Source organism: Portunus trituberculatus, chromosome 23, assembly GCF_017591435.1.
Source record: "Portunus trituberculatus isolate SZX2019 chromosome 23, ASM1759143v1, whole genome shotgun sequence".
In the NCBI taxonomy this organism is placed as follows: Eukaryota; Metazoa; Arthropoda; class Malacostraca; order Decapoda; family Portunidae; genus Portunus; species Portunus trituberculatus.
This window is the reverse complement of record NC_059277.1, coordinates 2,611,153-2,635,000: the sequence shown is the minus strand read 5'-3', so window position 1 is coordinate 2,635,000 and position 23,848 is coordinate 2,611,153. Positions and strand designations below refer to the sequence as shown.

The window sequence follows — 23,848 nt, the reverse complement described above, 5'->3', positions numbered from 1 at the left end:
GAGAGAGAGAGAGAGAGAGAGAGAGAGAGAGAGAGAGAGAGAGAGAGAGAGAGAGAGAGAGAGAGAGAGAGAGAGAGAGAGAGAGAGAGAGAGAGAGAGAGAGAGAGAGAGAGAGAGAGAGAGAGAGAGAGAGAGAGAGAGAGAGAGAGAGAGAGAGAGAGTGTGTGTGTGTGTGTGTGTGTGTGTGTGTGTGTGTGTGTGTGTGTGTGTGTGTGTGTGTGTGTGTGTGTGTGTGTGTGTGTGTGTGTGTGTGTGACGGGAGGAAACGTCAACATTAGCAAGGGGTCAGATGGACTTCTTACCCTCCACTAGTCCACTCCCTCCACCCTCTCCACTCCCCCTGCCCCCTCCACCTGCTCTTCCCTGCATAAGGTGGGCGCGCTACTAATGGGCCGGTGGGGGGAAGGAGGAGAGAGACACACCCACGTACAAGCCAATAATAACACTTCCCGCTGAGGCTTCTGGGAGTCCCATAATAATCTACGTGTATTTTTATCGATAGAAGTACGAAGTGATTAAAAAGTATACAGCAAGGGAAGGATAGAGTGTATGTAGTGTAGTGTGAGGCAGTGGGTGATTTTAGCTCTTGTATTCGTTTTGCTCTTCTTATTAACGTGTTCAAAGGTTGTTGGGAGAATCAGACGGGGTTTTCATGTTTGTTTTCCTAATTTTGTCCACCTCACTTAGGCAAGATTTAAGCAATTCTTTTTTTCTTTGTCCATCTCACTTATGCAAGAGTTAACTGGTATCTTCTTTCTTTTATTATCATTTCTGTCCACCTCACTAATGGAAGTGTTAATTGGTATCTCCACGCTCTCATTAATGTTATCCATCTCAATTATGCAAGAGTTAACTAGTATTTTTATTCTTTCATTCCTTTCAGTGGTAACCTCGGGAACTTTATTTTTATCCTTTCCTTCTCTTCTTCGATTTATTTAACATTCAACATCCTCTGCATTCACAAAAAAGGAAGAGGAAACAGAGGAGGAAATTCCAAGACAGAAGGGGAAGAGGAAAACAATGTAGAATGGTATCTGGAAGTTTTTATTCTCTATTTATAAGTTGAATGCATTATGTGACACCCAATTCTTTCTAGACACAGGTGGTGGCGGTGGTGGTGATAGTGGTAGTAAGAGTGGTGGTGGTGGTGGTGGCTACATGGTGGTTACAAGTGTTGATGTTGATGTTGGAGGAAAAAGGTGTTTATGATCCCAAATTGGTCTTGTCAGGAGTGTGGTGGCGTGAGTGTCGCTGTCCTAAGGCAAAGCTGAGGCTATCTGAGAAATAATAAGGATAAGACAATTACATGAGTGATAACATCTACAAACATTTCCAGTAGCGACGTGTTAACTGCCTCGCGCACTGAGGAGAGGCGAAAATTAACCGACTATGTGGTAAGATATTATGATGCGAAGTAGGAAACATAGTGGTGTTGTTTGTAAATAATTAACTTTTTTCCGGCTGACAACAAGAAGAGAAAAAAAATTTATATTAACAGAAGAATACAACTTGAGAGAGAGAGAGAGAGAGAGAGAGAGAGAGAGAGAGAGAGAGAGAGAGAGAGAGAGAGAGAGAGAGAGAGAGAGAGAGAGAGATTAATAGAAGCACCATAAATAAAAAACATCAAAACTATATGAAATAAGGAAATAGCCAATATTGTAACACAAATAAACACCAGAATTCTAATAACAGCAATAAATGACAACACCAACAACGATAGAGCAGTTACATCACCGCCACCACAACAACGAACAACGATAAGACTAAAACATAAACGAAAACCATCATTAAAAAAACATCAACCAATGGAAAAATACTTAACCCAATTCAGTACTGGAACACATTTTAACCTTGAGATTTGTATGCGATTAGACCATTTTATTGACATTAGGAAGGGTATATGGATGTCAGAAGATTAATGGCCAAAGTCTTCACTATTCTAATCACCCACATGAGTTTTCGAAGCTGTATAAAATGACCGAATAGTAAGCAGAATGAATATGAAAACACGCCCTGGTACTCAAGGGGTTAATGACGCAAACAAAACAAGGAACAACTCAAAAACACAAAAGGAAACAAAAGCAAACACCCCAAACTAACACCACAACACACAGCAACACCTTCAACGCTTCATATAACACAGACAACAAATTTTCAGTCCAAGTAACACCTCTCACCCTGACCATCCACCCTACCATTGCCCCACACAACCCCTACCACCTCCCTGCACGCTCCTGCACCCCCAACCTTCCCCCTAACGTGTCCCCCTCCCCGTAGTCAGCTAATGGCCACAAAGAGATACAAACCCTTGCTCTTGGCTATCTTTATGTTCATATTTTCACAGCAAATACAAAAATAAGCTTTCAATGACAGTGGCAGTCAGCCTTAACACCCTACCTGCTCTCTCTCTCTCTCTCTCTCTCTCTCTCTCTCTCTCTCTCTCTCTCTCTCTGACGACTAGCGTACAAAAAAGAATAATGAGCCTTTCTAAAGGGTGCCAATGCTCCTATTTTAGTTCGAAAAGAAGACTAATCCGGCATTCCTTCGCCTAATGACCGGGGCGATTGGACAAGAGAGAGAGAGAGAGAGAGAGAGAGAGAGAGAGAGAGAGAGAGAGAGAGAGAGAGAGAGAGAGAGAGAGAGAGAGAGAGAGAGAGAGAGAGATGATGTCACGTACATTATATATTTAAAGTAATGTTTAGTTTATCAATTAAGTAAGATAGGAGTGGACATGTTAAAGCACAATAAACTCATTCTTTTACTCTCTCTCTCTCTCTCTCTCTCTCTCTCTCTCTCTCTCTCTCTCTCTCTCATTACTCCATGGCACAAAAACTGTCTTAAGTACAGCCACAAGGGGACACACATCACCCTCACACCTCCTCCTGCCTCCTCTTTCATGCCTCACCTCCTCCTCCTCCTCCTAACGCCTCCTCCTCCTCCTCCTCCTCCTCCTCTTCCTCCTCCTCCTCCTCCTCCTCCTCCTTCTCCTCCTCCTCCTCCTCGTTATTCTCTCCATTTTTCCTAACTTTCCGTGTCTATCTGTCTATACTTTCGTTGATATTTCAATGTAAAAAGAAAAGTATTGATTTGACAAACATGTAGAAATGGTAAAAAATATGAATGACTTTTAGCGTATCTACATTATTCTCGATTCAGAGAGAGAGAGAGAGAGAGAGAGAGAGAGAGAGAGAGAGAGAGAGAGAGAGAGAGAGAGAGAGAGAGAGAGAGAGAGAGAGAGAGAGAGAGAGAGAGATGCAGACAACAGGAGGACAGACAGACAGATAGATGTAGATAAGACAGAAGTGGAGGAATGTAGACAAAAAAAAAGTCAGATAATGAGACAGATAAACACACAAACACGCACACACACACACACACACACACACACACACACACACACACGCACGCACACACAGTCTATAGTATATACCAATATCGTTTACATTTGTTCTCCTATACATTGCTCGACCTAAATCGTCTCTATAGTCGTGTGTCTGTGTGTGTGTGTGTGTGTGTGTGTGTGTGTGTGTGTGTGTGTGTGTGTGTGTGTGTGTGTGTGTGTGTGTGTGTGTGTGTGTGTGTGTGTGTGTGTGTGTGTGTGTGTGTGTGTGTGTGTGTGTGTGTTAGAGGCGGTGGGGTGGGAGTTGTAAGGAAGGTGTGGGTGAGTGCGGGTAAAAGTATGGGGACCTATGGCAAGGTGTGGTGGTGGTGGTGGTGGTGGTGGTGGTGGTGGTGGTGGTGGTGGCGGTGTAAAAATATATGGGGTTTAGCTCGTGTGTGTGTGTGTGTGTGTGTGTGTGTGTGTGTGTGTGTGTGTGTGTGTGTGTGTGTGTGTGTAAGCACTGACAATGGTAATGTTCAGAGAGAGAGAGAGAGAGAGAGAGAGAGAGAGAGAGAGAGAGAGAGAGAGAGAGAGAGAGAGAGAGAGAGAGAGAGAGAGAGAGAGAGAGAGAATGGTATGAGGAACAGGACAAAAATGGAGGGAGGGAGGAGATGAGTGAAGAATATTGCAAGTTGAGAAAACAATGCCACGTAAATAGACGAGACTCAGAAAGGGTACACGCAAAAATAGAATGACAGGGAAAGCACAAAACCAAAATGAAAATACGTAGCAACAGTGAACCAAAGGAAGAAAGATGAGAGTAATAATAAAGGAAAGCCACTACAAATAGAGAACTAAAACTAATGTAATGTAAAATAAATGAGAGTAATAATAAAGAAAAATCAATACGAATAGAGAACTGAAACTAATGTAATGTAAAAAAATATATGCTTATAAATAAATAAAAGACTGAAATTAAGAGGAATATGAAGTTGAGAGAGAGAGAGAGAGAGAGAGAGAGAGAGAGAGACTCAACTCAGGTGGGGGTACTGTCTGCCAATCTCATTAACTGGGGTTTTCTGTCTCCCCTTCTTTCTCCTACCCTCTTCTTCTCCTCCTCCCTCTCGTCATCTATCCACCTTTCTCCTTCTCTGGCTCCATCTTTTTACAAGCTCTCCTTCACCTTCCCTTCTCCTCTCTCTTACCATCTCCATACATGAATCATACCGTTTATTCATTCTCTCTCTCTCTCTCTCTCTCTCTCTCTCTCTCTCTCTCTCTCTCTCTCTCTCTCTCTCTCTCTCTCTCTCTCTCTCTCTCTCTCTCTCTCTCCATTTATTCCGTGCCCTATCTCTCATCTCCTGTATTCAGCTTCATTTTTATTCCCCATTCCTCCCTTCTCCTCCTCCTTCTCCTCCTCCTTCTCCTCCTCCTTCTCCTCCTACTCCTCCACTCAGTCTCAGGAAACTAGCTAGAGGCAAAACAGCGCCTCACCAAAACACGACAGACAAGTCCTAAGGGCGATACTCCTGCTTTTCCTCCATTCATCTTGACCCCTTTCTACTCGCAGGCCAAAACGGAGTCGAAGGAGAAAGAAAAGTACGTCAGGTTATTTCGGGAAGTTATGATTTCGGCGCCGAGGCAGAAACAAGGAGGATCGAACGCCATACAGCTGTCAGGAAGTTTGCAGATTGGTGAATAAAAAAATCTGGTTTTAAGATTGTTGGGGATTAGATTAAAGAGTGATTTTGTGCTATAAGGATTTTGGGTTTGATACGATTATTATTGTATCAGAGGCGTATTAGAAAACAATGACTTATTATTACAAAGATCACAGTGAGAAATCTGCCTCCGTTTTTTTTTTAGATGAAGGTTTAAATGTAATGAATTGAATACGGAAAGCAAAAGACAGTGTAAGAAAACACGGTGAATTTATTAAAGGAAGAATATCATATTGAAAAATGCCGTGGAAATTTATATGGAATCAAATGCCATGAAAATGTGTTTTTGTACAGATAACACTGCAAGGAAAGTTTCGAATGCTTTAGATAGTATGGAATATAAAAGAAATATGAATAATTTAACGAGTAAAACATAGCAGTGTGCGAAAGAGAAAAAATGATCACTTTGTACCTTTAAAGATGAATCTAGTCACGTACCTAAAATCAAACAAAAGCGAAAATAAAGAGGAAACAACGACGAAACAGAACGAAAAAGAGACGCACGCTAGAAATACAACCACAGCCGTACAGTTCAACGAAAAATGACGATAAGAACTGAGAAAAATGCAATAAAGGAAAAGGAAAACAGGAAAGAGGAAAGTCATGACACGTGCCTTATGCAGGAAAGGATTGAAATGCGTAACCTTTTTGTTTTTTTTTCCATCAAGAAGCCCTGAAGGAAACAAGGAGGGGGGAAAGAAGAGGAGGAGGAGGAGGAGGAGGAGGAGGAGGAGGAGAACATGTACCGCAAATCTGACCGTGTTGTGTAGAAAACAGAATCTGGTTTTTTGGATTGCAACTTTCACGGGACTCGAGGGGAAGGAAGGAACGAGGAAGGAAGGAAAGAGGAAGGAGAGAAAATGAAGGAGGAGTGAAAGAAAGGAAGACAGGAAAAGTGGATAGGAAGGAAGAAACGAAAGGAATGTAGAAAGGAAGAAAATATGAAAAAGTAGGAAGAAACGAAAAAAGTAGGGAACAAGAGGAGAGAGAGAGAGAGAGAGTCGAACATACAGAGACTTATATAAGAAAAAAATAGGAAAAATAAATGAATGAATGAAGAAAGGGAAGCACAAAAAAAGAAAGGAAGAGGAGAAAGAAAGAGAAGTGTAGATGGTGTAGAGGTATGGGGTGAGGAGATGAAGGGGTGAGGGAAAGGATGAGGGGATGTTGAGGGGGGTGTAGAGGGGGGAGGACTGGCCGACTCACCGCTGTTGACTCTTAAAACAAACAAGCGTGGCACCTCATATCAAACCCCGCCGGGAAAAAACCATCCACACCTGCACAACACCAATATACACAACACTTAGCCTGCTACACCCTTCCCCCGCTGCACACCTCACACACACACACACACACACACACACACACACACACACGTAAACATCATCCCTGCACACATGACCCAATGCAGCTCATACATGAACACACTTACACATACGTACACATGCATACATATTAGCGTACCTTTACACATATCCACTTATATAAGCCAGTGCACATATAGAATAACTTATGTAAATGTATACACACAAGTACTAAATTTTATCCACACACACACACACACACACACACACACACACACACAATATACTTGATTCCCTTTTCTTTTGAGTTCAGTTTCCTTCATTTTATAATTCTCTAACGTGCTGTGCATATACAAGTCATCCCTGTTCCTGAGACTGACAGCACATGCAGACTAAATTTTAAAGGTAACTTTCATAAGCATCTGTGAAAGGTAATCCAGGAGGCAAAGAAGTAAATAAGAACATTGGCAGCAACACAGACAGATGTTTTAATTGACCACAACAACACTGAATAAGAACACTGGAGACAACACAGACAGATATTCTTACTGATCTCTAAAAAATAAATGACTAAACCAATAAGGACACTGAAAACCACACAAACATGTACTTTTACTAACCCCAAACACCAATAAACTTCAAAAACAACAAAACTTTAAACTGACCACACCAGCAGTAAATAAGAACACTGGAGGTAATACAGACAGATGTTCTTACTTATCACAAAAGAAAACATAAAATAAAAATAAATAAGAAGACTTAAATCTACACAAACAGGTACTTTTACTAACCCAAACACCGCTTAACTTCATATACATCAAAACGTACAAGCAAATTCTTATCCACAATAGACAACGTATATAAACTCAATTATGATAGTAGATCCACGAACACCGGTGCTCTAAGACGCTGTGCAGACGCTCCGTGGCAGTGTCCTTACCCATGTGGCGCGGCTCAACCTCCTCACGGCGCATTTAACACACACATAGGGGTTCCCTCATTAGCATAGTGATGTATGCAACACATTACACACACAAAACTAATTGAATAATATTGCAGATAAACTTGTATATTCCTGCACTCTCTAGGTTTTGGTTTGGGTTTCTCTCTCTCTCTCTCTCTCTCTCTCTCTCTCTCTCTCTCTCTCTCTCTCTCTCTCTCTCTCTCGTCAGCATCACCGTCATCACTTTCACTCTTCCGGAAAATGAGGCTTGAGTGTGAGGAGGTAATGTTGTGAAGGTGAGTGGCGTCTGTCCAAACCAAGAGGAGGAGGAGGAGGAGGAGGAGGAGGAGGAGGAGGAGGAGGAGGAGGAGGAGGAGGAGGAGGAGGAGGAGGAGGAGGAGGAGGAGGAGGAGGAGAGAGACAGTTATTCCTGGAAAATAATAGCAGAATTATTTAAAGTGACATTATAAAAAGGAGGAGGAGGAGGAGGAGGAGGAGGAGGAGGAGGAGGAGGAGGAGGAGGAGGAGGAGGAGGAGGGAGGAGGAGGAGGAGGAGGAGGAGGAGGAATAAGAAGAGAAAACTAAAAGCAATGAATAACAAGAAACAACGAGATGAAATACAAAATAAACAGGAAACGAAGGAGAGAGAGAGAGAGAGAGAGAGAGAGAGAGAGAGAGAGAGAGAGAGAGAGAGAGAGAGAGAGAGAGAGAGAGAGAGAGAGAGAGAGAGAGAGAGAGAGAGAGAGAGAGAGAGAGAGACAGACAGACAGACAGACAGACAGACAGACAGACAGACAGACAGACAGACAGACAGACAGACAGACAGACAGACAGAGACAACCAAACCAACGAACTAACCATAAACACAAAATTTCAATAGACAAAAAACAAGAAGAAGAAACTAAAGAAGATAAGAAGATGAGGAAGAGGAAGAAGAGGAGGAGGAGGAGGAGAGGGGAAGAGGTCTGGCAGTACGCAGTGGGAGAGATAGGGAAGCAAAGGAGGGAAGAGGAGAGGGAAGAGAGGGAAGTGAGAGGAGGGAGAGGAGGTATAGTAAGGGAGAATATATATAGATCATTGTTTGTGTCCCGCGCTTGACTGTGTACGGGAGGGAGGGAGGGAAAGAGAGAGGGAAGGGGGAGGGAGAGGGGAAAGGGGTCGAGGAGTGGAGAAGTGGAGGAGAACGGCCATCAGAGAGGAGAGGAAAAGGAGGAGGAAGAGGAGGAGGAGGTAATGATGATAATGTAAAGAGAATGGCAAAGTGTAAAGATAGCAATGTTGAAAATATGAATGATATAAATGAGCCGCATCACTAGAGAGAGAGAGAGAGAGAGAGAGAGAGAGAGAGAGAGAGAGAGAGAGAGAGAGAGAGAGGTGCAAGGGGTAGTGAAGGTCATTCATTTTATAAGTAGAAAAACAAAGAAAGAAAATAAATCAAATAACACCATTAAAGGAGAATCGTGAGAAAGAATAAAAGTAGAAATACACAAAATACAAATTAAGTAAGGCATCATTTTAATCGAGTTGAATAGAGATACTTAATCTCTCTCTCTCTCTCTCTCTCTCTCTCTCTCTCTCTCTCCATATATTTAACTATCTATCTGTCTATCTATCATATGAAGCAAAAAACAAAAGTAATCAAACAAAAACTAACATGTATAGACCCAAAATGAGACAAACGCCGTGGTACAGTGGAACCATACGTGCTTTGGGGTCCGAGGGGTCTCCAAGCGCACGGGTTCGAATCCTGTCCACGGTCCGAGTGTAAGTTGGGCTTCCTCACTCGGGGCAACGGTTTCCTAGCGGGTGGGCTTTGAGATAGGACGTACCCCAAAAAAGTACCTCCTTTAGCCCAGAAATTCCGTGAAAAGCCCACATGGTATAAATAAAGAAAAAAAGTGAAGTCAACAATATTCATCCATTCATTCATCCATTCACCCATCCACTCACCCATCGATCCACTCACTCACCAACACACAAGACAAGACAAAACCAAAACTGACTCTTAACATCAGCGAGAAGCAAAACCCGTAAAACTCACATCCTCGTGGCCTCCAAGTCATGACGTCACGAAACCTCCACTCACTTCACGGACGCAGGAACTCCCAAGAAACCAAAGCAACGTTAGCTCTTATCCCCTCGCGGCCTTAGGGATGGAAATGGCCTGCGTGGCGCCCTCTGTTTAGGTGGTAGGGCCCGTAAACGCTGGTGGTGTTTACAGGAGCGATGTCTTACTCTCAGCAGTAACGTGAACCGAGCGACTGACCTACACAAATATTTAAGTCTGAGTTAAAAATCCGGTATCAGTGATCAGCGTCTCCCGAGGGCTTCGAACTAGGTGGCTTTCCAATGTTTTTTTTTTTTTTTCTTGTTTCATTTTTTCTATTATTTTATTTTCTATGGGTTTTCTATTCTTATATATCAATGTTTTTTTTTTTCATTTGTTTAATTTTTGGTGGTTTAAAATGTATGTGGTTTGTTTCTTCCTCTCTCTCTCTCTCTCTCTCTCTCTCTCTCTCTCTCTCTCTCTCTCTCTCTCTCTGCACACCTGTGATTTACCGAACTTAAAAATAGAGTTCATGTGTGTGTGTGTGTGTGTGTGTGTGTGTGTGATCCCTCAAGTGCCACTCAGGATCAGGCGACGACAGGTCCAAAACGCACATGAAGATTCCCAGAATGCCGTGTGCGTGTACATGGGAGGGCAAGAAACGTACACAAGCACTAAGCGAGGTGTACTGTACATGACTGTTTTTGGGGCTAATGAGAGAGAGAGAGAGAGAGAGAGAGAGAGAGAGAGAGAGAGAGAGAGAGAGAGAGAGAGAGAGAGAGAGAGAGAGAGAGAGAGAGAGAGAGAGAGAGAGAGAGAGAGAGAGAGAGAGAGAGAGAGAGAGAGAGAGAGAGGGAATGGTGAAGGTTGTAGGAAGAAAAGAGGAAAAGAAGGAAAATATGAAATAGAATTAAGAAAAATGACTGAATATAGAGAGAGAGAGAGAGAGAGAGAGAGAGAGAGAGAGAGAGCGCATTCCTTGGGGTAAATCTGAGGCCGGTGTGAGAGGGCTTCGTATTAATATTTGTTTTAATATCCTCCCACGGGAGTGAGAGCCGCCTCTTGGCCTCCTTGTGACTCCCTGCACGAGGAAGAAGAGACGCAGGACATAAAGGGGAAAATACGCTAAAATTAAGAGGTAAAAAGTTAAATATAAAGACGAAAATACGCTAAACACGAGAAATAATATATAAAGGAGAAACGCTAAATATGAAAAGGAAAAGAAGCAAAAAATAGAGCAAATGTACAGTGGAAAAGATATATTAACTGTAAAGATGGAAAGAAAATCAATAAGTTCAAAAGACGCTAGATATAAAGCAACATTTACGCGAAACTAATCTTAACTGTAACTTTTCATTCTTTAAGTGACATGATACTGTAAATTTGACTTATGAGCTCTGCGGCCTTTAAAAACAGTCCTCATGAGAAGCTGGAGCGCCTGAGAACACGAAACACAGAGACACAGTCAATTGGCGACCTGCAGCAATAAACACGACACTCGCCACGCTATGCACGCTTATCACAGAGCGCCTCACCAACGCTCAGCCGACGCACTAAACACGCTTTTAGTTCCATAATAAATAGTCCACAAGTACAAAATACAAATAATCAAATTGAAGGCTAAGCTGATAAAAAGAGAGCCCTAGTCACATGAAAATAAAAACTGAGAATCAAATCATAATAAACTAGAATGAAAATATGTGATAACAAAAAAAAAATCATTCGAAAACATTGATGAAAAACTTACATTACAACAAAATACACTAATATCAAATTATAAAAAAAAAATAAAGTGAAGTTTTAAACCAAATAACCATAAAAAATGTACCAAGAAACTAAGCCAATCCAAACAAAGCATAAAGCAACAAGAGCACAATATATCAGCCTACTAATCATGCAGGAACCTTAAAGAGGCACTAAAGGCGAGGCAACACAGCAATCAAGCCACCACCACCAGGCAGGGAGGCGACACACCAGGCGACGCCAGTCACACGAGAGCTTGAGGAGAGAGAGAGAGAGAGAGAGAGAGAGAGAGAGAGAGAGAGAGAGAGAGAGAGAGAGAGAGAGAGAGAGAGAGAGAGAGAGAGAGAGAGAGAGAGAGAGAGAGAGAGAGAGAGAGAGAGAGAGAGAGAGAGAGAGAGAGAGAGAGAGAGAGAGAGAGAGAGAGAGAGAGAGAGAGAGAGAGAGAGAGAGAGAGAGAGAGAGAGAGAGAGAGAGAGAGAGAGAGAGAGAGAGAGAGAGAGAGAGAGAGAGAGAGAGAGAGAGAGAGAGAGAGAGAGAGAGAGAGAGAGAGAGAGAGAGAGAGAGAGAGAGAGAGAGAGAGAGAGAGAGAGAGAGAGAGAGAGAGAGAGAGAGAGAGAGAGAGAGAGAGAGAGAGAGAGAGAGAGAGAGAGAGAGAGAGAGAGAGAGAGAGAGAGAGAGAGAGAGAGAGAGAGAGAGAGGAGAGAGAGAGAGAGAGAGAGAGAGAGAGAGAGAGAGAGAGAGAGAGAGAGAGAGAGAGAGAGAGAGAGAGAGAGAGAGAGAGAGAGAGAGAGAGAGAGAGAGAGAGAGAGAGAGAGAGAGAGAGAGAGAGAGAGAGAGAGAGAGAGAGAGAGAGAGAGAGAGAGAGAGAGAGAGAGAGAGAGAGAGAGAGAGAGAGAGAGAGAGAGAGAGAGAGAGAGAGAGAGAGAGAGAGAGAGAGAGAGAGAGAGAGAGAGAGAGAGAGAGAGAGAGAGAGAGAGAGAGAGAGAGAGAGAGAGAGAGAGAGAGAGAGAGAGAGAGAGAGAGAGAGAGAGAGAGAGAGAGAGAGAGAGAGAGAGAGAGAGAGAGAGAGAGAGAGAGAGAGAGAGAGAGAGAGAGAGAGAGAGAGAGAGAGAGAGAGAGAGAGAGAGAGAGAGAGAGAGAGAGAGAGAGAGAGAGAGAGAGAGAGAGAGAGAGAGAGAGAGAGAGAGAGAGAGAGAGAGAGAGAGAGAGAGAGAGAGAGAGAGAGAGAGAGAGAGAGAGAGAGAGAGAGAGAGAGAGAGAGAGAGAGAGAGAGAGAGAGAGAGAGAGAGAGAGAGAGAGAGAGAGAGAGAGAGAGAGAGAGAGAGAGAGAGAGAGAGAGAGAGAGAGAGAGAGAGAGAGAGAGAGAGAGAGAGAGAGAGAGAGAGAGAGAGAGAGAGAGAGAGAGAGAGAGAGAGAGAGAGAGAGAGAGAGAGAGAGAGAGAGAGAGAGAGAGAGAGAGAGAGAGAGAGAGAGAGAGAGAGAGAGAGAGAGAGAGAGAGAGAGAGAGAGAGAGAGAGAGAGAGAGAGAGAGAGAGAGAGAGAGAGAGAGAGAGAGAGAGAGAGAGAGAGAGAGAGAGAGAGAGAGAGAGAGAGAGAGAGAGAGAGAGAGAGAGAGAGAGAGAGAGAGAGAGAGAGAGAGAGAGAGAGAGAGAGAGAGAGAGAGAGAGAGAGAGAGAGAGAGAGAGAGAGAGAGAGAGAGAGAGAGAGAGAGAGAGAGAGAGAGAGAGAGAGAGAGAGAGAGAGAGAGAGAGAGAGAGAGAGAGAGAGAGAGAGAGAGAGAGAGAGAGAGAGAGAGAGAGAGAGAGAGAGAGAGAGAGAGAGAGAGAGAGAGAGAGAGAGAGAGAGAGAGAGAGAGAGAGAGAGAGAGAGAGAGAGAGAGAGAGAGAGAGAGAGAGAGAGAGAGAGAGAGAGAGAGAGAGAGAGAGAGAGAGAGAGAGAGAGAGAGAGAGAGAGAGAGAGAGAGAGAGAGAGAGAGAGAGAGAGAGAGAGAGAGAGAGAGAGAGAGAGAGAGAGAGAGAGAGAGAGAGAGAGAGAGAGAGAGAGAGAGAGAGAGAGAGAGAGAGAGAGAGAGAGAGAGAGAGAGAGAGAGAGAGAGAGAGAGAGAGAGAGAGAGAGAGAGAGAGAGAGAGAGAGAGAGAGAGAGAGAGAGAGAGAGAGAGAGAGAGAGAGAGAGAGAGAGAGAGAGAGAGAGAGAGAGAGAGAGAGAGAGAGAGAGAGAGAGAGAGAGGGGGTGGGGAGATGTAGGTTCGGTAAATAATAGCACAAATGGAAAAGAAACGATGATATCATAAAAATTTGTAAGATATAGAATTATCAACGTATAAATGTATAGATGGAAAAAAAAAAGTAGACGAAAATGAATGCAAAAAGAATAAAAATGTACGAAATAATCAATGTTAAAAAATAGAAGTACATCAGAATCATTACGGATACAAACAATTAAAATGATCCAAGACGAATATAAATAGGAGGAACTGTATTTAAGGAGAGAGAGAAAATTAGTATAGATAATCATACAGACAGAAAAATCAACACAAATAGAAAACAGAAAATCAAAACACAAATAAGTAAAGTGTGTGTGTGTGTGTGTGTGTGTGTGTGTGTGTGTGTGTGTGTGTGTGTGTGTGTGTGTGTGTGTGTGTGTGTGTGTGTGTGTGTGTGTGTGTGTGTCAGGGGATTAAGTTAGGGAGTGACGTGCATCATGACTCAGGGAAAGGAGGAGGGAAGGACCGGGTCAGGATACTAAAACGACAAGCAGTAAACAAACCAAGCAGCGGAGGAAAGCAGGGTGGGAGAGATTGAGAAGGAGAAAGAGAAATAAAAGAAAAAAAACTAAAACAGAAGGAGGAGAGAGGTATTTAAAAAGAAAGAGCGGCAAGGCAAGAGTGAAGAACGAGAAGAGAAATATAAAATAAAAGACGAAAACAGAATAAGAAAGCAATGAAGGCGAAGAAGTAAAGAATTAAAAGGGGAAATGAATAAGAAGATGAGAAAGAATAAAAGATAGAAACGTTGAATGAGGGGAGAAGAGTTATCGAAAAAGAAGAAATCAAATCAAAGAATCAAGAAGAAAAAAGGAGAGAAATATAAATAGATGAAGAGAGAAATTTGGGAACCAGAATGAAGGAGAATGGGAAGAAAAGAACACTAAAACAGAGAGAGAGAATTAAAATAAAACAAAAAGCAAGAGCCCCGAGAAAACAAAATCTGGCCGGCATATCATCAGAGTTCCGTCTCGAAGAATAACACGATGATAACCTGACACTCAAAACACAGCCACAGATTTTGAGAGAAAGAAAAAAGAAACAGGAAAACAATGAGAGGAAAACAAATTAAGGGCCACTGGAGATTATAGCTGTAAAAATGATCAAAAATACCATAACAGAGAGAGAGAGAGAGAGAGAGAGAGAGAGAGAGAGAGAGACAAAGGGGAACAGACGGAAATAGAGGAAGAGGCACAGACACAGACGGACACAGAGAGGAACAGAGAAAGAGAGAGAAAGAGAGAAAAAGAAGGTAGAGCAAAAGTAGAAGGGCGGCGGCAGGTGAGGGGAGGCGAGGGGAAGGGGCCGACGCAGTAGGTGGCTGAAGGGGAGAAGGAAGGAGAAAAAGTTGTTTAGTGCAAAGGGCGTCACCTGGCGGGGAGCTGGACCACCCGAGGGGAGGTGACGTGACGGGCTGATGAGGAGATGAGGAGCAGGAGGAGGAGGAGAAGGAGGAGGAGGAGGAGGAGGAGGAGGAGGAAGAAGAGGAGGAGAAGGAAGGGAAATACATATGAATGATGAATACAGTACACAGGAGAAACAGATATCAGATGATTTACTCGTGCAGAAGGAAGGGGCGGGAGGAGGAGGAGGAGGAGGAGGAGGAGGAGGAGGAGGAGGAGGAGGAGGAGGAGGAGGAGGAGGAGGAGGAGAGGAGGAATGCATACGTAACACATATACGAATAGACAGGAAGAAGAAGAAGAAGAAGAAGAAGAAGAAGAAGAAGAAGAAGAAGAAGATGATGATAAAAAGAAGAAGAAAAGAAGTGAAAAAACCAACCAACAAACCAACCAAACAAACAAAAACAAACAAAAAAGAAAACAGAAAAAAACAGAAATGCATAAAAACAACAACATCATCATCAACAAACAAACAAACAAACACCTCCACCAAACACTTCAAACAACAACAACAACAACAAAACAACAACAACGACAAATACACCCATAAAATCTAACACACCACCAATACACCAATACACACCATCATCCATTCATTCCTATACATCCCACTCACCACCACCACCACCACCACCACCACCGCCACGACGAGCATGAGTCAAGAGCATCTCCCTCAGAGCGCAGGGGAGTGGCACGCGGGAGGCAGTCAGCTGATCGAAGTAAACACGAGAGAACGAAATTGTAAACAGGACGCCGCGCCACACGCACCTCTGTGTCGACCTGAGAGGAGCACCATTGACACCACTGTATTGCTGGCACGTGTGGCTGTAAACACGAGGGAGCTGAATGAGAGAGAGAGAGAGAGAGAGAGAGAGAGAGAGAGAGAGAGAGAGAGAGAGAGAGAGAGAGAGAGAGAGAGAGAGAGAGAGAGAGAGAAAGTCAGACAGTATTAAATTATGCTTAATGACTTATCGTAACATAAAACCAAGGGAATAATAGACACATAGAAGATAAGAAAAGTAAGGAGTTGCAAGAAGACGAGGAGGAGGAGGAGGAGGAGGAGGAGGAGGAGGAGGAGGAGGAGGAGGTGGTGGTGGTGGTTATGAAGAGGCATAAAGAAAAGGTTGTTTAGTGTCTGGAGAATCACCTGCTGCCTTACCGTCTGGACCCCACACCTCCTCCTCCTCCTCCTCCTCCTCCTCCTCCTCCTCCTCCTCCTCCTCCTCCTCCTCCTCCTCCTCTATTCCTTCCTTGTTTCCCTTGCACCATTACTTCCATCTCTCGACATCCATATCTCTCTCTCTCTCTCTCTCTCTCTCTCTCTCTCTCTCTCTCTTTGTATTTTGTTTATTAAAGATTATTTCTGTTATTATTCTTTTATTGTTATAGTGAATTTTAAGGCTACAATAATGTTTTTGATTAGATAATTTTTTTCTTTAATTTTTTTTTTTTAATATGAATGTCGCAACTCATTAACCTCATGACAACCACCATCATCACCATAATAACATGACCATTACAGCCATCACCACCACCACTATACCCACCGTCACAGCTACAACCACAATCACCAACACCACTATCATAACCACCATAACCATTACTTCCATTAAATTACTAGACATTTCCTCTTAAACCCTTGAGTACCACGACGCGTTTCTATATTAATTCTCCTTATACAGCTTCAGAAACTTATGTATGGGATAAAAATAGTGACGACCGAGGCCATTAATCTTCTGACCTCCATAGACCCTTCCCATGTCAATAAAATGGTCTAACCGTACACAAATTTCGAAGTAAAAATGTGTCCCAGTATTGAGAGTTAATAATATACTTAAACAATTACACTACTTCATTATTACTCCTAATCTCGCACGTGGCAACTAACTCTCCAGCTTTTTGCGATTCAGAATTCACCACAATGAACTATCACATACCACCACCACCACCACCACCACCACCGCCACCACAATAAAGGTTCAATTGTTTCATCTTGAGCTTCACACTTCATTCACTAAACAAAACCACTCTTTTACGTCTTCATTCCTCCCTCCTCACTCCCTCCCACTCCCTCTTCCTCTTCCTCTCCCTCTCCCTCTCCCTCTCCCTTAGTAAAGTATCACATGACAAACAATAAACCTCACAAACGAAGCACAACAAATAATGAACAGGTGGTTTCGAAGCTTCACGAACCCGATTCTCTCTCTCTCTCTCTCTCTCTCTCTCTCTCTCTCAGCAGCACACCAACAGACTATTAAGGTCGACAAGTACATAACAACCTCAACAAACAAATACAAAGGATAAAACAAATAAACAGACGAGCGACACGGAACTAGAAACACACATAGAGAGAGAGAGAGAGAGAGAGAGAGAGAGAGAGAGAGAGAGAGAGAGAGAGAGAGAGAGAGAGAGAGAGAGAGAGAGAGCGATAATCAGACATGCGCAACTGGTCCAATAATAATAAAAAGATAACGAAGATAATGAAAAGAAAACCAGAAAGAGAGAGAGAGAGAGAAAAATAGACAAGAGAACAGAGGAGAAAAAAAAAAGGTGAATAAAAGCTGGAAAAAGAAAAACACTCAGCTAAAACAAGAATAGGAAAAGAAAAAAAAAAAGGGCGCAAACAGGAAAAACAAACAAACGAATTGCACTACTATTAACCTCTTCCAATTCCCTCAACGAGCAAGACCAGACAATGACGTCATAGCAACACCACCACCACTACCACCACCACTCCCTCCTCCTCTTTCCCCCTCCTCGTGCGTCACCAAGTCGTTATGCTTATTTTGAACACTCGCACCAGGAGCAAGAGTCAAGGATGCCCCGGGGAAGCAGCGTGAAGTCCCCAGCGGCACGTACCATGGAGTAAATCACGCGAATAAATAGTGTTGGCGAAATGATTACCGCCTTTGTCTGGCTACTGTGTTTGGGCAGGTGCGCTGAGGGGGCTGGCCGGAGTGATTCAAGAGATTCGAATCCCGTTGAGGAAATGATCAATGGGTTGTGCAATGTGTGTGTGTGTGCGTGTGTGTAAATTACGGTTTGATTTCAGGGTATAAAGAACAATAATGGATTAGAAGATTTAGTGATGGTAGTTATGTTCAAGAAGCTTCTATCGTGATTATAAAGCTTTAGATATTTGCGTGTGCCTAAATTGTGGCTTTATGAGGGATTGAATTAAGAAAGAAAAGGAATATGGCAATAGAAGGAAGATTTGTGAAGCTTCTATCTTGATTATTGGACGGGTTGTAATATGTGTGTGTGTGTGTGTGTGTGTGTGTGTGTGTGGGTGGGTGCGTGTTTCTCTTCTCTGCTTGTATTTGTAACATGACTTGTGTAATGTGAGGGTAAGAATGGAAGAGAAAGCTGCATAGATTCTAATGGTAATGTTATATACTTCAAAAGGTCGATGAACTATAACTGTCATGCGCGCGCTTCCTTAACTCTCAATTATACACATTAACTCTGCTTATTCAACAGTGTAAAGCAGGAAGGAAAAAAAACGCCCAACGGCAGTAACGTGCTCATGTTTTAAGATCCCAACTTTGTCATTATATCTTGTGCGATGAGGTGGAATGGTAAACAGCAGCGACATCATTAAAATCTATTAAATCACTCATATACAAAAAATATATAAAATTCTAGCAAAGAAAGTCAGAAATAAATGACTGATATTAACACACACACACACACACACACACACACACACACACACTGCCATCCACCCATCTACCCAAACATCAATCCACCCATCCGTCCATCCATCCACCAGACTCATAATAAAGGCGTTATGATCCCAATTCCAATCCTTTAGTCAAATCTTCCTCACCTTCGATTTCGTATATCTCTACACTCTATTTATTCCATCACTCGTGTACTTCAACCCAGGTAACAGGTGTGATACAAGGTGATTAAGCCAATACAACAGAGACAACGTAATGCAAACTGGAATTATCTAACTTGTAGATGACAAATTTATCTTACCTTTTCCTGTTTCCAATAGCTCATCTTGTCTTATTATCTCCAGTAGCTTGTCTTTTCTTTATCTTTTCAATCGCTTATCTTCACCCTTCATCTTTCCAACAACTACAGAAAGTAACAAGGGAAGATCAACCGTCTAGTCACGTTTACCTCATATACACCACCACGCCAGGCTGCCCTACCTACTCACGCCACCAAGACAACTTAATCCTCAAATATCACCTCACATCTGCCGCCCACACCCACGCACCCTATCTCCAAGTGACCTGCAGGTACTCAATACTCACCACGGAGACTCCTGATGAAGGTTGACACGGGGCTGGGAAGATTTAACACGATATCTCACAGACGCGGCACACTTCACTCACTTGATATAATCACCCACGCGGTTGTGCGGAAGATTCGGTAGCCCTCTCTTGTGTCCTCCCACCTCCCCCTCACTACTCTCCCTTCCTCTCTGTGTCTCCCTGTCACCTGTCCTCCTCTACCTTTCCCTACCTCCTCCATCTATGTCTCTCCTTTACGTCACTTCCTATTTCCCATAATTTCCTTCATTTCTTCCCATTTTTTTTTTCTGTCAGTAGATATATTAGATAAAAATATAGATGTGTTTATCAAGATGCATTGAGGGAGTCATGGTTTCTGCCTCCCTCGCTTCTCGTTACTCCCCCTCCTCCTTCTTCCCGTCTCTCCTCGATTCCCATTCTTCTCTCTCATTACGTCACTTCCTGTACCCTCCTAACCTAATACTCTGCTCATTTTTCCATTTCTCCTTTGCCGTCACATATACAAAAAAAAGAAAATAATATAGATACATTCATCATACAATATTGAAAACTACAACTTCCATATATAAAGATTTTGTGTGTTAGATGTATAAAAGCTAGGTGTGTGTGTGTGTGTGTGTGGAGAGAGAGAGAGAGAGAGAGAGAGAGAGAGAGAGAGAGAGAGAGAGAGAGAGAGAGAGAGAGTGTATGCTTGTGTCATCGTGCATTGGTCACCTTATCTCCTCCGTCTTCCTCTCCACTTGTTACCTCGTCAATCAAACCAGACACGATCGATGAGTTAGATACACAAGATCAGACCCACACTAACACATACTGACACACATCCTCATTAACACACAGAGAGAAGGAACAGTTCGCAATGCATGAAACTTAGAAAAGAGCACCTAAGAAGTATAATTTCATTCTCGCAGGTATAAGTAGAGAAAACAACAGGAATGAACACAGTACTCTAAGCAATTAAACCCTTCAGTACTGGGACGCATTTTTTTTACCTTAAGTTTTGGGTATGATTAGATGATTTCACTTACATATGGAAAAATCTATGGAGGTCAAAAGATTAATGGCTAGAGTCTTCACAATTCTAATCCCCAAATGAGTTTCAGAAGGTGTTAAAAATCACCAAATTGTAAGCAGAATAAATATGAAAACGTGTCCTGGTACTGAGGAGGTTAACATATATGAAAAAGAGCATAAAAATATTACATGATAACACAAAATAGGACGTAAAAAGCTCCCACATCTTGTAAAAATTAGAGAAACTGATGTACTTTTAGATAACGTAGATTGAACAAATGGGTAATTGTGATTATAGTGATAAACCAAGATAAGCTGGATACATAAAGAGGATAAAGATGCAGGAAGGAGAGAGAGAGAGAGAGAGAGAGAGAGAGAGAGAGAGAGAGTATAGAGAGTTCTTTCTGCTGTGACATCTTCAAATTACCTCCAAGTGACGTGTGTGAAGACAAAACATTGAGAAAACAAATAATCTCTCTCTCTCTCTAGTAACCACAACATTCAAAAACACAAAAAATAAAATAAAATAAAAGTACAAAAGAACAAAATACAAAGAAAAAAAACACGAGGAATCAACAAAATTAAAGCAAAAAATGAGTAAAAATCTAAATTTCTCATCCATATCACTTGAGGACGAAGAACAGAAAGGACCAGAAAAACCGCCCTAAATAGCACACAGGAGCGGGAGGAGGCGGGAAGACTGTCAAATACCACGTCACAACAACTTCCCGCTCCGCACAGAAGAGTTGAGTTGACGCTTCTTCCCGCCCCTCTCTTAACCAGGAGGAGGAGGAGGAAAAGGAGGAAGAAGAGAGAGGAGGAGGAGCAGTCAGATCCTATTTCTAAACCCCTCCCATCACCTCACCAGAACGTATTAACAAGAGTCGCCACTCGTGTTTTCTTCCTCTTCCTTTTCTTCTTCTTCTTCCTCTTCCCTGCTCCATATAACGCAAAGGAACACAAAGGAATACCAAGGAAGAACAAGCAGCAGCAGACCTGTATGTTGTGGGACGCCTCTGTTGTAAATTAAGAGGTGAAGGAGTAAAAGGCTCACAAATAAGAAGGTTTACCTGTGTCTTTACTAGATTAATTGTTTGTGTCTTTGTAATATTGGCTAGTCCTGCGCTTGTATCAATTAGCTACCGAGAAGATGCTAAAGAAAATGGTGGTTAATGAATATGATGATGATGATGGTAGTAGTAGTAGTAGTAGTAGTAGTAGTAGTAGTAGTAGTAGTAGTAGTGATTAAAATAATAATATCAATAACAATAATAATAATAATAATAATGATAATAATAATAATAATAATAATAATAATAATAATAATAATAGTAGTAGTAGTAGTAGTAGTAGTAGTAGTAGTAGTAGTAGTAGTAGTAAAATAATAATAATCACGATGAACAAATAGTCAATTTATTTAGTCTTACCTCCTCCTTCTCATCTTCCTCCTCCTCCTCCTCCTCCTCCTCCTCCTCCTCCTCCTCCTCCTTCTCCTCCTCCTCTATAATTAGTTTAAGCTGTCTCCTCCTATTCGAGTATCAGTAAGTTCAAATGTCCTTCCTTCTTCTTCTTTTCACTTTCCTCTTTTTCTTTCTTCTTCTTTTTCTTCTTATTATATTCTTCTTTCTTTTACTCTTCTTTTTTCCATCTCCCATCATCTTCTATTAACCTCTTAAGCGTCTCCAATTCCAGAATCAGTGAAATCGCATGTTTCTCCTCCTACTCCTCCTCTTCCTCCTCCAAGTGGTGCCGCCGATTAGTAGCAACCTGCGTCTGTGCCTTCGAGTGTAAATAAACGTTCCTTTAACCTTTCGAGTACTCACTTGAGGAGGATTCAAGTAGACGCGATTTTAAGCCCATCATAAAATCCTACAAGAAATTATTAAGTCGAGGTTTGAGCTTCACTCTCGTCATTCCACTTCGATTTTCTTGCTTGCTTTTGTTTTTCAGTCTTTTTTTTTTAGCGTTGGATCTTGTTATGCTTTTGATTTTGAAATGAGTAAAAATAACATCTTTTCTTCACATTTAAAAGGTAATAATCATAGAAGAAATGTTGTGAAAGACGTAAAAGTAACAAATATCACCAGTTTTCTTATGTGATATAGCAATACTTATGGAAAAAAAAAGTTATCTAATTTTGAGATTATACAGGTAGAGATAACATATCTATTTCAATATTCAAAAGATGAAAATGAATTAAATCAATGTGAAAGCCTTAAAAACATCATACATCAAATTTTCATAAATGATAAGGAAATGTGAATGAAAAGTACCCATTTCTTATATTCATAAAATACAAAATATAAAATAAAAACGATTATCAAGGCCTCAAAAAGAAATAAATAAGAATTAGTAACGATTAAAATAGTAAAAAAAACCGCAGGAGAACAGGGAGAAGAAGGAGGAGGAGGAGGAGGAGGAGGAGGAGGAGGAGGAGGAGGAGGAGGAGGTTGTATGAAGTTGTTTGCAATAAGCTCTACTATCTAATCAAAAGACATGTAAGACAGTAACAGCAAAAGAGTACGAGGTGGAGCAAGAGAAGGAGGAGGAGGAGGAGGAGGAGGAGGAGGAGGAGGAGGAGGAGGAGGAGGAGGAGGCCTTGATGGAGCGATGTGGTATATAGAACACCTTTTGTATATTTTGGGGTCGGGCGGTGAGCGAGGGGCGTGAGAGTGAGTGAGAGTGAGTGAGTGAGAGGAGGACCACAGACAGACAGGTTGCACCCATCCCGCCCACTCAGTTTGTTTTGGTGAGAGCTGAAACAGTAAACTTCACCGCCACACAACAAACCTCTTCCCTCTCTCTCTCTCTCCCTCCCTCTCACGAATTCCCCTCATTCTTCCCTCTCTCTCTCTCTCTCTCTCTCTCTCTCTCTCTCTCTCTCACTAATCTGTTTTTTTATTGTGCTTTTAATTTAGTATTTTTTATTCTCTTTTTTATTTGCTTTTTTCATTTTTATTACGTTTGTATGTTGTTTTTTTGCCATTTTCTATATTATTTTTTATTTTTTTTCGTCTTTGTTATTATTTTTCTTCATGCTTTCTTTGTTTTCTTTGAGTCAATACATAGTTTCTTTCAGTTTTTCTATTGTTTCCTTTATTTGACGTACGTTTTATCTTCTATTTTATTAATTCCCTTCCTTTCATCTTCCATACTTACATATTTCTCTCATTTACGTCCTTCATTATCAACATTCTTGCATTAAGTGTCATGGATTTTAAAGAAAGAGAAATTCCACTCATTCATCATTATCTAAACATTTATTCATCTCTTCATCCACGTGCCCATTCACCCTCTTCACTTGCGTCATTATTCCCTCACACCACTGAAGTCTTTTTTTCTCCCCTCGCGTGGCCAGAGTTAGCACAGCAGCATCATTACTTACCTTACCTGTCTGGCCGCCTCCGTCCCTGTCTCGGGCACCTTACCAAACCTTCACCACATACGCTTCCCACACTTACCTGTACATATATTTATTATTCTATGTGTATACTTGGTCACCTTTGCTTGTATACCTGATCGTTTTCATTTGTTACCTGTCTAATTTTTTTAACCTTTAACTTCATTTTTGCGTATTTTACTGCAAAGAGAGAGAGAGAGAGAGAGAGAGAGAGAGAGAGAGAGAGAGAGAGAGAGAGAGAGAGAGAGAGAGAGAGAGAATGAAGTAGTATGAGTGAAAAGGAAAGGAAAACACACACAACTTATTTTGCATAGCTTACCGTGTGTGTGTGTGTGTGTGTGTGTGTGTGTGTGTGTGTGTGTGTGTGTGTGTGTGTGTGTGTGTGTGTGTGTGTGTGTAGGAATTCGTACTATGCCTTTTC

The 23,848-nt window shown here is 42.0% G+C and overlaps 1 protein-coding gene across 1 annotated transcript in view; it reads right to left on the bottom strand.

The window, feature by feature from the left end:
* LOC123507612 (putative inorganic phosphate cotransporter) overlaps positions 1-19,136 on the bottom strand; it is a 174,125-nt gene extending 154,989 nt beyond the window's left edge. Inside the window, exon 1 of the mRNA XM_045260626.1 lies at positions 19,014-19,136. The gene's annotated coding sequence lies outside the window, so the exon portion shown is untranslated. The remainder of the gene's footprint in view (positions 1-19,013) is intronic.
* Positions 19,137-23,848: the final 4,712 nt, after the last annotated feature.